At 36.1% G+C, this 16,764-nt stretch overlaps 1 long non-coding RNA gene across 1 annotated transcript; it reads right to left on the bottom strand.

Moving 5' to 3' along the window:
- Positions 1–2,604: 2,604 nt before the first annotated feature.
- On the bottom strand, positions 2,605–3,459 carry LOC135205939 (uncharacterized). The gene is made up of 3 exons (XR_010312636.1): positions 3,339–3,459; positions 3,008–3,215; positions 2,605–2,819 (listed from the first exon to the last, which is right to left on the bottom strand). It is a non-coding gene; the product is annotated as an uncharacterized LOC135205939 (long non-coding RNA).
- Positions 3,460–16,764: the final 13,305 nt, after the last annotated feature.

The following is a 16,764-nucleotide window of genomic DNA, read 5'->3' on the forward strand; positions in this document are numbered from 1 at the left end:
ATGAAAAAGCCAATATCTAGAGTCTGTCACTAATGAATCAGCAGGTTTATGCTATTGCTAATTTTTTTTTTATGTTCCTAAACATATTTTTCAGGTGATGCTGTCATTGATTTATCTTCGAAAAGCAGTGCTTGGAAGACAGTAATACCTCGGTGTTGTCAAGAGGCTCTTTGGGTACGTCAAGAAGTCATGACGTAGAAAATTATTGCTGACAAGAGGATAATCACGAATGATTGCACGATAGCCGTCGTTTAAACCCAAGGCACAGCTGTTAAAAACTTCGACATCGACCTGCACTATATGAGGACAGTAAATAGCTCCTGACTGGGATCCGATAATGCATTTAGTATGAAATTTAGTTGCCTGAAGCTTAACTTGGCATTATATCAGACTTTAAAATTTTGATAAACAGCTTTCGTATATCTTTTCCAGAAGCTTCTCGGTTTCGATGTAATTAAGCTTTGCGAGACAATTAGGAATGTCAGGTTTAGTAGCCATAGGAAATTGTGAAAAGTGTTATACTTCGTTAATTAACAATTTAATTTTCTCAAAAAATATGTATCGTTATTTTCAGGGAAATGCAGAAATGTAACAGACAAGCCTTGTGAAATTAATCTACAATCGAGATAATTGACGCCACACGGAGAGACATTGCTGGTGGTTACAATGAATTTTCGGAATAAAATTGCTTGGCCTCTGGAAGGAATCCCTACGAAATATTGAGCAGAATTTTTGGATGTTATAAGTCAAATTTCATCAGTGGCAGCGTCTGTGCTGATCCCGGAGGTATAGTGAAAGTAGGATAGAGTATTTGTGTGGTTCTTAATAGGTGCATTTATTGCTTTGGAATGTTATGTATTACCATTTATGTAGGACTGTTATTTACTACGCATACGAGCCTGCTAAAGCCAAGGCACAAATTGCTGTAGGCATTTTCTCGTAAGTGTTTGTAACCAGTATCTTCCAACTGTTTATTGGACAAAAAGTTCGAGGATTTTCCTTCAACTTTTAACTAGTTTGCCTTAACTTTATTTTATACAGTTGTATATTTCTTTATTTTATACAGCTGTATATTTATTGAGTTCTTTATTTTATATACTAGTTTGCCTTAACTTTATTTTATACAGTTGTATTTATTGAGTTCTTTAGTTTATAAAGTTGTATTTATTGTACTATATAACTCTTTAAACACGTTGGTTTCTCCTTTTACACAAATTTAACCGTCTGCAAGGTTGGTATTTTTATTAGGAGCTCCAGCACAATAACAGTGCTTATATTTGCTCGCACTGGGTTTTTTTAATAAAAATTCTAAATCAACGGTTCTTAAAAATTTTTATCTAAATTTAAAATCAAAATTTCATTTTTTTTATTTGTAAATTTTTAATCATGGTTTTTAAATTTTTCATCTAAAATTTAAAATTAAATTTTTTTTTCTAAATCTAAATGAATTTCATTTAAAATTCACATTTCAGGTTGGGCGGAGGGTGAGAGACTATGGCCCCGTCCACACGGCCGAGCTTTGCTCGACGAACTTTGTTCGATGTGACGTCAGAAGCGGAGAAACCGCGGCAAAGTTCTGACTTTTCTAGCTGTTTCTCCGCTTCTGACGTCACATCGGACAAAGTTCGTCGACCAAAGCTCGACCGTGTGGACGGGGCCTAAGTCATATTTGCAACGTGGGAGGGATCGGCTTTATTTCTCAGAAGTACACTAAGGACCTATCAATGAATATTGACTTGAAAGAGTTTCCATGTAGAGGGAGATAAAACTGCAACTGCACTGCAAACGATACCTTACAGAAGAACTAAGGTAAAAATTTAAGTCTCCATCCTGTTAGCCATTAAATATGTAGGAAAAGGAATGTAATAAAAAAAACCATATAACTATTTAAAATTTATTTAATTGGTATGACAATGTTAGGTAGGAATAAAATATTTCCACATTGGTAGAGAGATTCTCGAGTATTTTATACTTTATTAAACCAGACATAGGCTTCTTACTGTTACCGTTTTCTATTGCAGCTGTTTTCTATTGAAGTTTATTTCTGTTACTGTTTTATATTGCAGCAATTTGAATTAAGAGTTATTTACACTAAAATTTTCTTTAAATTCCAGATTTCACGAGGTATAACAAGTAAACAACGAAAAATAGAGAAAGAAGGAAGAAGACAGCAACGCAAAGAGAAATAAAGAAGGAATACGACGACGACGTAGAGAGAAACAGAAGGAAGAAAACAACGTGAAGAGAAAACAAAGAAAGTGAAAAGGATAATGGATTTCAGGTTTCAAGAGAAGTACAAGTAACAACAACGAAGAAGAAGAAAGACGACAACGTAAAGAGAAATGGATTTTAGATTTCAAGAGGTACAAAGTAACTACGAAAAATAGAGATAAAAGGAAGATGACGGCAACGGGAAGAGAAATGGATGTCAGATAGAGGTACAAGTAAAAAACAATAAGAGGAAATAAAGAAAGCTCAAGCGAAACAGACAAACTAAGACAACGAACGAAAATTTCTACTATCCATTTTCTTCTTTTAAACTATTCTTCTTCTGCTGTGTATTTCTTTCCTTCGAATAGGTAATTCTCCTTCCTCTTCTTCTCTTCACTGCTTTACTTCTTATAAGTTTCTTCTTCTCTTCTTATTCCTTCCTCTTTATCTTCACTGCTTTACTTTTTATTCCTTCTTCTTCACTTCTTATTCCTTCCTCCTCTTTATCTTCACTGCCTTTACTTCTTATAAGTATATTTCTGTAACTTGAATCCTCTGAAGACCACAGCATCTCTTGCTTGATTACGCCCTTTGAGGAACTAGTTCGCCTGTAAGTATAAGACAATCTTAAATCATCCACCGGGTAGTAATGTATGGTCAATAGTCGAGATTTGTATTTAACATATTTGTTTGACAGCAAACTAATAAAGTTTAATTATGATTTCCACAATTATTTTCACTTAAACCCCTAAAAAATGGGTACAAATATTTATTCCATATAAAACAGTTTTTCTACCTTCTGTTCCTCGTTTGTGCATTTTGCTTGTGTCTTCGGGTGTCTGCCCTCCGGAGTCTATTCCATGGTAGACACCCTCCAGGTAGTCCTATTCCATGGTAGACGCCCTCCAAGTAGTTCTACTGCATGGTATTTCTTCGATAACTGCAAACAAAACCGAGAATCTTCCAGGCGATGGGGTTTACAACTAAAATTCAAACACCTGAAACTGGAGAAAAATATTCATGGTTACAGTAGTGCAGTAAGTTAATTTTAAAAATAGGATGTTTCTAGATACGTTTTCCATAAGAAAACCTCTTACTAGTGAGTAACCATATACAATAGTACTTACGGGATGGTCTGGGTGTTTATAGGCTGCTCAGTCTTCAGTGAACTGTGCCACTGGCAAAATCCATTCACTGAAGTCCTCATTACCAATAATTAATAATACTCCTTGATTACACACAAAACCCTGAAAAGGAAATTTGACAAGCATCATTCTATAATTTCGTAAGCGAAACATTATGAAGAGAAGACTTATTTTAATTTAATGCTCATTAAAAAAGGATTACTATTTTATTGATAGCACCGTGGGTTGAGCCTCCAAATTACAGTTCCTAAAATTAATCACAAAATATTTTCAATTCTGCTCATCATATCTGACATTTATTTTTCAGTATGAAATAAAGTGAAGCACTTCTACACTATTCTATACACAAACAGTTCCAAGCAAAATTTCTATGAGGGAATTATGATGCCTACGACAGCAATATTGCCGGTCTAGTTTTAGAATTATGACACCAACCCAAAACAGTCCTTGTCTATAAAGTCTTCAAACTATCCAGCAAGGAGTGCTATTAGTACAATATTAACCCATAAATTTCCACTAGCAAATTCCCTACAGTGCAGTTCATCTCGGCAGTCAACAGTTGACATTTTCTCCAGATTTTTTTTTCCAAGAAAGACTTTCATAACCTGCAAGGATTTTATAGTAGGTTCATAATAGTAGTGCTCTCTGGGACATGGTCGAGTGGTGCCTTCCTACAAAGAGAAAATGAGAGATACGTTAGTAGGAAATTAAATTAACATTAATAGGATTAACCCAGACAAGTTACTTTAACAATATAGTCAAATGTTTTGTGACACACTATCTACAAAAAATGCTGGCGGTGTTAAGTTTTCGCAACAAGTTTTTACTTAAAATTAAAATGTGAACATAACGGTTACACAAAACCAAAACTAATATCAACCAAGCTGTACATATATGTATCAATAAAATACAAACCCATGCATTAACAATATTTCTGTAATAATAGTATTTAAATGCTCAGATGAAGCTAGAATCTCCCAGTAACTAAACATTGCTTAAAATGCATTTTGGTAACAGATTCTGTCATCTTTAATACGATCAACTTAATCCCACAAAGTTTAATTCCTAATTTATCAGGCTCAAATTGACTAGTTTGTAATTTTAAAATAGCAACGAATTGTTTTGTTTGTTGGTTTGTATGGTGTTTTTACGTTGCATGGAACCAGTGGTTATTCAGCAACGGGACCAACGGCTTTACGTGACTTCCGAACCACGTCGAGAGTGAACTTCTGTCACCAGAAATACACATCTCTGACCCCTCAATGGAATGCTCGAGAATCGAACTCGCGGCCACCGAGGTGGCAGGGCAAGACCATACCGATCACGCCACCGAGGCGCTTGGTAGCCACTAATGCATGAAAATCAATGGTTATCATTCAACAGTGGCAACGAACTTAAAACTTTGCTATTGACAAATGACCCCATGGTAACATGCAAATAGAAATCAATTACAACCCCCCCCCCCCCCCCACAAACAACAAAAATAACCCCTACAGAGTAAAAAAATAAAAATCATCTTGCTGCAACCACCATAAACTACAGAGTAAAAAAAAAAATCATCTTACTGCAACCACCATAAACAAAATTTTACCACCACATACAAGGTTTTATATTTTATATTACATTACTAAAGGTAAAACCTATGGCTAAAGCCCCGTCCAACACGACGGGCAAAATGCCCGGCAGGCACTCTGATTTGCCCGGAATTCTCTCGCTTTGAAACAGTGTTACCAGATCAAACAGCCCAATTAACATTTGCTTCAACGTCTGGTAATGAAAAAATGATCAGGAATATAATCAAGAGTTCACGCAACCATTAGCAAACTGTTTGTAATCTGGTTTGACTTCTTACACTTCATGTGCAAGCTTCTACCTAAAGGAAAGGAGAGAGAGAGAGAGAGAGAGAGAGATAGATAATATATATAACCTTCCCTTCAGTTAGCAAATCCTAGTTCAATCATATATTCCAGTGGAAAATGATACTAAAAGATAGCAAAAGCAGAGTTCCAGCACACCTTGCATCCCTGAACGTGTCAAAATCGTTTGTCATCTGTCACTCAATATTTCTACATTACGTAACATCGAAAAATGTAAACACCTTGATGGCTTCTGGATTCCGTGTCAAGGCTAAAGGTTTGGTTAATCCATGTCAATAATTTCTCCATAAGAAGGGTTAAGTAAGTCCCCTGACCTTATACATGTGAACAAATAGTACACATACAATACGTAGAACAGGAAAACAAAACACATATGCATACATCAGTGTGTGCAAAACATACCACATAGGCATATAAGTGTGTTGATCATTAAGTAACGGAATTATCCGGTTTATTTCATTATTTTCCATTTTTGTCAAGTTACAAGTATATAGCTTCTCTGCTTGTTCATTGGATGATGTACATTAACAGACATTACTATACGCATTTTCCATACAACATCCTAATTATGACTACATTTACTATATTTCGTCAATCCCAACCAAGATTCTCCATCAGTTTTGGAAAAGCTAAGAACAAAATGGAAGGGGAAAGTGTTGTGTACATAACACTCTGACCTGAAGATTAAGATGATCTGCTTTAACCTGACATTTTATTTTACCAGTATAGCTTCGTCACTTCACATCATAACACAGAGAATTGGGAACAGTGTCTGCCTGCCGGGCATTTGCCCGTCGTGTGGACGGGGCTTAAAACACTTATGAAAAATAAATATTACTTTACTAAATAGGGTAAAACTTATGGCTAAAACATTTATTAAAAACAAATATTACTTTACTAAATAAGGTAAAACCTATGGCTAGAACATTTATTAAAAATAAATATTACTTTACTAAATAGGTCAAACTTATGGCTAAAACTCTCACTTATCAATGAAACTTAACTTCAAAACACTGTAGATGGCCCTACATCCCAACAACACCAGCAAATCTTTAGCACAATCACTTCCAGCACCACCACACAACGATACTTAAAACCTTTTCCACGAGCTCAATAAACTTTCTTTGTAATTATCACAGACTCTTCCAAAGCTAAGGAGATACGCGATAACCTCCAAATATCCCTCACAAAAATTAAGCATACCCATAAAGAAATATTTACTAAAATAAAACAAGACTTTCACACCAAATCACTAGGACAAACATCACCCACTTGTTACCAAATTTTACTTTAATATTAGTTAATACCTTCGAAGCTAAAATCGATGTGAACTCCCATTCTCCCATTTGCAGGGAAAGGGAACGGATGGCTGGATTAGCAAGCTATACGGATTATCCTAAGACCATATCCGATTTACCCCAATACTATTTCTGGCCACAATCGTTCGAATCAGTTGATCCGTCATGTATGCGAAAAACGGGTGTATGTGGGCACAAAGCCACATGTATATATAATCTGCCACATCTACCTCTATGGCAGTGGGCCTACCTTTTCCTGTTTTTTTTCTTTTTTTTTACAATCTTATTGCTTCATTTTACCTGAACTAAAGTTCCACCAGCCTTTTCAATAGCATACAGCTTCAGTTACGTACATTACATGATGAATATTGCAGTGAAATGCAAGGGGTACCTCTAGAAAATGTACACTAATCAAAAAAAAGCAAGAAGCTACCACAATGTAAATTCGGAACTAGATGTTGTTGAAGAAAACTAAATTTAGTTGCTCTTCTGAGGCTAGAAAACTTAAAAAGAATTTTTTTTTTACCTTTTTGTTTACACAAAGAGTTTTCAGAGTGACTTGGGATGTCTTCGTACTTTTGAGAATCCAGTTTAGAGAGCTTAAACATCCATGCTAAGATAACCGAAATCTTGTGAAGCAGCTTACTCCTGAGAGCGTTTCTTTCTAGACATCTGAGATCGTGAAGCTAATTGCCAGTAATCATCCCATGTACAGTTGCAAACTTCCTTTCTATCTTCTCGAGACAGGGGTACTCGACATAGCCTCTGTAAACGTGTATTGCTGAACCTTAAACCAGATGTTTTGGTTGATTTCACTTGAGTCATTTACTTTCACAGCCTCCCACATCCATCGTGATATGTCTTCATATATAGTTCGAAAAGTTTCCTATGCGCAAATGAAACTAGAACCTCTTATCACCAAACCTGCGAGGCAATCAAATCGTTAAAAATTAATTTGCAAAACAAAGCAAGTAGTTTATCAAGTAAAATCAAAAGTTTATCAATTACAAAAGCTAACCACTTAACTAAGAGCTGCGTGAATCTTTTACGTAGCTCTTCAGTTACGCTTGTCATACATATGTGCTGGACAAGCTAGGCCAACTAGCCTCCAAATAAAGTTCTAATATTTGGAAATAAAAGTTCAAATACTAAAATAAATTCTTTAAACAACAAAGTTCCAACTTCATTATTGTAAATTGGTAAGTGGAAGCAACTGAGGCATCTATGCCTTACCAATGAAGATAAAAAATTTAAAGTACCAGTTGCAAGTTTTTGCTCTTTAAAAACTTTAATTGTTCTCTGTTATAAGTAACATACCTGTAATTTTTCATGAATATTTACATTCGGGACTTTAATATCTATAATTTCTGTTACACTTCCAAGGTCTTCTAATCCTGTAATATAGAAGGTTAGTATTATAGGCAGCAACATTGTTTTCTGGGGCTGTAGTTCTCTCTATGTAGCATGAAAAAAAAAATCTTCGAAGGCATTTTACGGAAAAAAAACTTCTCTGGGTGGCTAAAGAATTCATAAAACAAATCGAGTGACAAATGTGGAATCTACCCTCTCCATAAGTCATACTCCTTCCTACCCGTGAAAGTTCAGGTTGATTTGTAAAACTAAAGTTACATGACCAAACAGCTTTTTAATTAACTGTTTATTCAATCCTGGAATCATAGTTATGAAGAATATGTATACTTCTGGCAACCTATTTGGATTTAAGTAATTATATCGGGCCAATAATATTTTTGACGATTTTGACCAATACCTTACATACGGTTTTATTATTGCTACTGCAACTCCCTACGAGTAATAATAAAAATAATTCACTCGCAATTGTACCTCTAGTAACAACGCGTTAAATAAAATAAAAAATATCTGAGCATAAAAAATGATAAAGCCAACAATATACTGACCTTATTTCTTAATTTCTCGAGTCAAAGTATTCAACTCATTTTGTTTTAATTACGCATATCAAACATGTGCCTCTCAGTAATTAGCAACGTTAATATATATCAGCATGATTACGAGGGTAATGTGATACAGAAATATCTTGAACACTCACTATAAAAAGTATATACAAAATTATTTTGTTTATTAACACTAACTGTTTTGTCCGTTGGTGTTTAATGTGGCAATTACAAGGGAAAGTATGATCAACAACATGAAAGGTTTCATAATTCATCTTCACTAAATGGCTCTACCCTTCATCCTCTACATCTTTTCCTTTTTCGTCTTGACTGAGTTTTCTGAATGTCACCTAACCAGTACTTAATCCACATTTAGACTCCACTCATCTCAGTTGACATTTTATGAAATACCTATATATCGTCAGCTTCACGGTGCATCATTTTCAATGATTCCTGACAATTCATCTGTCATTTGCTTCGTATCAGTAAGTACATCCCTCTTTGTGTACCATTACAATCAGTTTGTACATCTCTCTTTGTGTACTATTACAATGGTCTTTACTTTGGTCGCATATCCACTGAATTATCTTCCAGGGTAAGCACTAAGCCGCCTGTCATTTATGCAATAGGACATAAACCAATCACCACCCCCCCTATCGTAGAAGATTTCATGGAATCCATCAGGGGAATAACTACAATATCCAACCGGGAAGTACTGTATCAAATAATATCTCAATTCCCATTCCTTCCTAACTGACGTGCACCGAGAGTATGGACGTCCAACCACTACGATTCTCTTACCAAACAGCACTCGGGCAATTGCTAATCACTTTGTTCGGCTGTTGCCTTGTCTCTCCTTCTAACCCTTTTCCCTTCCCTGTTCGGCCTCCTCACGTCTAAAGGTGCGTCCACACGGCCGAACAATGTCCGACGGACAAACATTATTACCAATTAACAATTGTCTGCCGGTCTTTGCCTTGTGAGCAGAGTAAAAACAGTGGTATACAACCTCATCTGGTATCACTGTTTGTTGCCAGATCTACTTCCATCGTTTCAACGTTTATGACGTCATCCTGCTTCGCCTATGATATGGTAACAATGTTTGTCCGTTGGACATTGTTACCATATCATAGGCGAAGCAGGATGACGTCATAAGCGTTGAAACGATGGAAGTAGATCTGGCAACAAACAGTGGTACCAGATGAGGATGTAAACCACTGTTTTTACTCTGCTCACAAGGCAAAGACCGGTAGACAATTGTTAATTGGTAACAATGTTTGTCCGTCGGACACTGTTCAACCGTGTGGATGCACCTTAACAGCAGAATCCCAATATGATCATTCCTCCTCCTGAAGCAGAAATTCTTTCATTTTATCGTATTACTGTGGGTGGGGGCTTAAAGCTAAATTATACCTATTCTCTACAGCCTTCCTTTGAGGGACAAGGACAATGTGAAGTTTCGTTAAATACTCTGACAGCGAAGCCTTCTTGTGTGACAAAAGACAACTCCATTTTTTTCCTTTTGTCAAAGAGAAATAACCGCTTTACCTTCAAAGAAATATTTGCGTTTTCCTTCATCGATCCGTAACCAAAATCGATGCTTTTAACTTGGGGTTTCTCGTCACATTGAATACGGTATGGAACCTCCGTATATTTCTTCGTTTTTTCGCTTGTTCTCTTACCATCACGTTTTTACATTTTACGTTACTTGGCTCCTAAGACTCGCCAAGACTTGCTACTGTCACTTTCTCTCATGATGACGGCCAACTGAGGTTTTATTATCCTACCCAAGGTCTTATATCAACCTTGATCATACCTGCCGAAATTGTCATTTATCGACCAAATTTTCATTATCATACAATCAATTTTTACTCACTTCATCCATAACCATATGAAAACTTGAAATCATTTGATGACACTTACGGGATATTCTACGCGCAAGAGCAAGTGCCCGTGATCACTTAACTACCTCAGGGCAAGGGTATATGTACTACATTTGGTAGGCGGTTCAATAAGGCAATGGCCTTGGGAAAAAAAAAACATTTACTCTTCATCATTTTCAAGACAGTATAACTGGGCACATAGTACAACGGATATTCTCCTCCTATGAAATACAGTTCGAATCTTAGCAGTAAAGCCGAAGAACACATCAATATGAAATTAGCCAATACCCACAAGAATCAAGAGGAATATTGGCATCAATTAACAGATTTGCTAGGGAAAACAACAGCGGTAAAGTCTTTTCAAAGTTAAAATCACCAACTTTGGGAAGAAGCTTAAATCTCTACCACATCATACACGACACCTTCGTTAAGGCTTAAATGTATACCAGAGGTAGTCCAATAGCTCTCATTTTGAAGCATTTTCCTTAATACGTTCACATTGTGAAGTTTCGTATGCAAATTCAGTTTTAGGTACTGGTGCTATCTACTTGCTAGTTTCCACTCAGTTGCAAGAATTGACTAAATTTAAGTTTCAGAAGTGGGTCTATGCTAGATTTTCACAGTATACCTTAATTTGTAAACTAAATTAACTACGTACATAACAACTTAAGATAGAATAAAATTGTGGTTACGTTTAACATGCCAAAAATATCAATACCGAGAGTTAACATTAAATCTTGGTTTCTGTTAATGTCAATGATTTTTGAAGTTGCAAGTATTATCAAAATTAAGGACCAGTCTAGAATTTGACTGAACACTAGTAATAAGAACCTGGGAAGTAATCCTTAGCATTTTCAAGATAGTATAACTAGTCATATACATCGGATATCTTTCAAACAATCAATTAGCCTAATAACATCACAGGGGGTCTATCTAAAAAGCATTAAATTCCCCGTGAATAACGGAAGAAATTGCCTTATTAATAATTATTATAAAGTAACTTCAACACCCATACGAAAGGAATTACTCAGGACATATTACAATCACAAGCACTGACTATGATATACAGCTTAAAGCAATACAAAAATATTTTTACAATCACATCAAAGTGATACATTTGCCACAAACAATCACACCTCAATCTCGGGATAAACATTATACCCCCTTCATGTCTTTAAAACTAAGCAATAATTTGTCACAAAAAACCAGAAATCGCAAGTTCTCTTGCTAAACAATAACGGGTCTCGAGACTCTGCTTTTAAGCAGCCATTGAAGCGTGAGCATGGAACCAGATCCCATACAGAACAGACCAACAAAGTATTATATATCTTCATCACAACTCGAATTACAAAAAGACAATCAAAGCGATACACAACTCACATTTACGTGTGCGATGACTTCCAATTTACCGGAGAGCAAGACGACAGGAGAAACCTAATTGCCTTCCTAGCAAACACTTCCTAGATAGTCACCTTAATTAAGCTCAGTATGCATAGGCACCAAAACCGCCTTACAGCTTGTGAAGGCGTTACTGACGGGAAATGAGCTCTTCTGAAGGAAATTGGGTCATTTTTGCGAGTGGACATTATTAGGTCAAGATAACCGGTTTCTTTCCCTCCTATTCTGTAAAAAGAAAAGAATCACATCTACTTATATATACAAGCCCTTTTCACTTTTCTGCAAGCTTTTTTTTACGTAGTGGTAACCGTTCAACTACGGCTGTCGTCATAGGCTCGTTTGAACATTACATGTTAGTGAAATGCGAGCAACTGAAAAGTGTGGCGCGTATTACGCATTCAATTTTCATTCTATATGACTGATGCAACAGGCCTAAGCCTGAAGTATCCCTTTTGCAATGCAATTATTATTATATAAGAAAGACTATTTACACAGAACTTGAACGGTAATATGCATAAAGGTTATTGTGAGCGACTGACATTATGCTTATCATTATTATTATTAAATCCTGAAGGAACTTCATGACAATAGAGTGGCCATACGGGAAGTCAAGAAACACACGAAGCGGAGGTCAGTAAATCTTAGTTTTACCAGACCACTGAGCTGATTAACAGCTCTCCTAGGGCTGGCCCGAAGGATTAGATATTTTTACGTGGCTAGGAACCAACTGGTCACCTAGCAATGGGACCTACAGCTTATTGTGGGATCCGAACCACACTATATCGAGAAATGAATTTCTATCACCAGAAATAAATTCCTCTGATTCCGCGTTGGCCGAGCCGGGATTCGAACTTCGGATCACCGGATTGGCAGTCGAGCTCGAAAACCACTCGTCCAGCGAGGAACTAGACGAAGCGGAGAATAACATAACATAAGGAAAGGAAAAATTGAACACTTGAAGTCCCTGTTTCCTGCGAGAGAGATATAAGTCGCTAAGTGACTACTGTGAACGTCGATAGCTTCGCCGCCTTTAACTTTTACAAAAATAAATAAATACGGAGATAAATAAATTGAATGGACGTACTGCTGAATGAAATTCTAACGTTTTGACAAAGGGTACTAAATTAAAAGCTATGGCTGATTTGTCCTTATGCATTTAAAATTAAGGGAAATGTCGCATTTTTACCTTTGAGCTTCAGTGAAATCGATATATTTCCCCTCTAATGGAAAGCTGACAAGAGGTCTCCAATAGAAAGCTATCAATCATGTTATACAGATATATCCAAGTCTTGCAGGCCGAAAGCTCAGAAGCATTCGGAATGTTGTTGGCATATTCCGATGAATTACAATTTGCTCCAAAATATATAACTCGTCCTGGAATGACTTCGATGAGAATTACCGACGGAATATAGAATGTCCTTTATATTTTGGCGCTAATAGCATTATGCTTTGTATTATAACGAGGTGTTTGAGCATACTGTATTGGTATAGATAAGTTACACAAAAGAAAACACGAGACAGAGAGTTATTTCGGCATAGAAACTGTGAGCTTTTCCAGCAGTATACCATTAAAATTCTCTCTCTCTCTCTCTCTCTCTCTCTACTCTACTCTTCCCTTTGATCCCCGCAAACAAATATTCGAGAGCGGCATAGAATCACGACTTTATCAGAGCTGTATTTGTTGAACTAACAAAACAAAAAAATGTTTATTTGATTCCCTCTCTCTCTCTCTCTCTCTCTCTCTCTCTCTCTCTCTCTCTCATGTAGATCGTTCGAGGACAGCGTCATGGACTCGTTGGGCTTAACATAGTTGTGCCGGCTAATCTGATGTTATTTCATTTTTGTCGCGATAAAGTTCCCCCATTTTGCCATTGGTAGCGAGTCGGCCGAACGGTCGGCTAAAAACGACTCCCCGCGGCCAAATTAGCCATGGAGTTAGCGAAACGCCTGGCTAGGAATTATCCCTCACGGAACAAAATGAGCCATAAACCTCTAGCATTCGCTGGCTTTTCTGATCCTGTTTAGTGGAATTCCATCAAGCTCGATTGGTGAGCAAATTGCCGGCGAAACGAAATTACTGCCGTGTCGCCTTTGCCTTTGAAAACTGCGTTTGATTACAGAAATTAGGGGAAAAATTGCATGCTGCCTGACGCTGCTCCGAATTCAATTCTCATCGCCATTAACTTGAATTCATTTAGTTCGCCCGGACTTTCCCGAGGTGGTTAGGGGTGGATGCTTTTTTTTTATGGAACATACATACCTATATACATACACGCACTCACACACACACATACGTCAGTATGTGGTCTCCTAGCTTTGTCGTTATTTCAGTGGCCTAGCAAACCAATGAACCAGACATTGGCCGAGGCACAGTGAGTTGGACACCTGGTACTTACCCAATCGTGGTGGTGGTAGCTGCCAGGATAGAGAAAACGCTGCGTTAGAACTTTTAACCATAAATATGTGCTCAGATTCGGAATATATACATACCAATATATATATATATATATATATATATATATATATATATATATATATATATACATAATATAAATAATATCATATATATATATATATATATATATATATATATATCATATATATATATGGGTTTTTAAGCGTTTTTTGTTTTCTAAAAGATGATATTTCATTTTGTTCTGAACTATAAGTCCGATTGCTCATTTATGATCAAGATTGTAAACGTAAACAGCAACACATATATATATATATATATATATATATATATATATATATATATATATATATATATATATATATATATATATATATATATATATATATGGGTTTTAAGCGTTTTTTCTAAAAGATGATATTTCATTTTGTTTCTGAACTATAAGTCCGATTGCTCATTTATGATCAAGATTGTAAACGTAAACAGCAACCCACAATATTAAAAAAAAAATACTACCATGATTCCTCAGATATTATAACAGAAACTCATGGCCTCAACTTGAGTCACTTTTTGTTATTATTTTTTTTTCAGAGGGGGCATAAGCTATATAACAAATACAGTTATGAGTAATAGTCAAAATCCACTTGCGAAAATTTGCATAACCCATTTGCGCTACAGACTGTAAAGTAAAAACAAGAATAAAAAATAATAAAGACAAAAAAAAAAATCCGTCAATACCTTCCTCCTTATGATCTATAAAGTTCCAAAGCGCTGTGTTCCATTAAAACTGGACGCTAGATGGCGTAATACATTGTATTTCATAAATGGTCACATTTCTTTCATTTGTGAATCCTTACTAAATAACAATATCACTAATCACGAGAGGTTGATGGTGAAACCTATCATTAATTATTATTACGACTGTGTTTACCATCAGTCTAAAAAAACAATGATAATCAATATTAATTTCTGTGATGATTAAATTCCAAACGACTAAGAAGTCCTAGAGAAATTAAAGTTAATAAAAACATACAGCATCTAATAATGTTTTTGCCTCTAAGTTTCCGTCATCTCCCTTCCCCCCACCTTTATTTTTCGATTTTTTTTTTTTTTTAGGTAAGGTTCCTCGCCTATTCTTGCTGACTCCTGCAGAATCTGGGGTCATTTTTTCCGCCGCGTAACCAAGGCGTACGCTCGGCCGACATTTGGCCAATAAAATGCCATCAATAAGTTGAGTGCAAAAGGGGCGTAAGGAACAACTCTCCTCCGGCTAAAATAAGTTACCATAGAATGGATGGGTGGACAGACAAACACGGAGAAACTTTTTACTTTTCGAATCCGAGGGGGGTATACGATGATCTTGGATTTCCTTTGCATAACTTTTTCTCTATACCTTTGGCGACTTTCCAGTTTACTCTCCTTCAAAGGGGGAGTGGGAGAATGACGATCTGAAAATATGGGGTGTAACCTGAATGCTTGTCCTTTTTTTTTTTTTCCATGGAAACCGAGGGAGAGCTTGATGATGTTCTTCCTTTCTACAAGTGAAATATATATGACTCATAACATTTCTCTCACAAAGGGAATATCTGATTTCAAGGGGATGGTTGAAATTTCAGCTGTTATCGTCGTTCCTTATAAACATATAATTTCAACAATGATATATTTATAAAGGAACCTGATACAAAGGGAATAAAGTGAGGTTAAACGTCATAAAAAAAAGTTCTAAGATAATAAAACCTTCACTACCTCTCAAGACATCTGACAAGGCTAACCTACAGTCATTCATATATTTGAAGACTAGCTAACCATGCCATCTCCACCTTATGAAATTATCCCCTGAGTCTTACATCAGCCAATCTACCCTCATTAGAGTTGAAGGCTTATTTGACATGTTGGATCCAGAAAGGGAAATAAAACCAAAGAGAAGGCCTAACCAAAAAAGGGAAGTAGCAGATGTCTATAAACAAAAAGTAAATAAAGGATAATTAAGTCAATAAAAAGGGTATAGATAATAAAACTCTTTACAGTGTTTCTAGCTCATTATTTACTTCAAAACTTCTTTTAAAGCCAATTTCTAGAGAGAGAGAGAGAGAGAGAGAGAGAGAGAGAGAGAGAGAGAGAGAGATTTCAACCCAGTTACGACTGACCATAAATACAAACGTTTCAAAATGGATGAATACCGTTGTGATATTTTATGTGCTTTCTGTTTTGCCCATTTTTCTTTTTTTAGGAATCTGCTGCGCAAAAGGAAAAAAAGCAATGAAATAAAAAATGAAAACAAACGAAAAAAAAAAGATAAAAGCATTCTTAGCGGTGAAACCCCCATTTCCAGCAACGTCACTCTCCCAAAAATAAAAGACAAAAACTTTTGTATAAACTTTTTTTCCCCTCGACGTTTCAGGTTTTTTTTTAGATTTTTTTTTATTTGTCTATTCTTCTTCAACGAGTTAGCTCCGGCTTCAGTTAACCGTCGCTACCGAGGGTGGAGAAAAAAAAAAAAGATTCACCATCCGAGACCGATCTCGGGCCGTAATTGTGTCAGTAAAGAAACCTGACAAGAAGGTAAATCTAACGAAACAACTGTGTAAAACGGCAAGAAAAGCAGCGCAGGGGGAGCCGTGTCTTTTAC

Source organism: Macrobrachium nipponense, chromosome 29 (genome assembly GCF_015104395.2).
Source record: "Macrobrachium nipponense isolate FS-2020 chromosome 29, ASM1510439v2, whole genome shotgun sequence".
NCBI lineage: Eukaryota > Metazoa > Arthropoda > Malacostraca > Decapoda > Palaemonidae > Macrobrachium > Macrobrachium nipponense.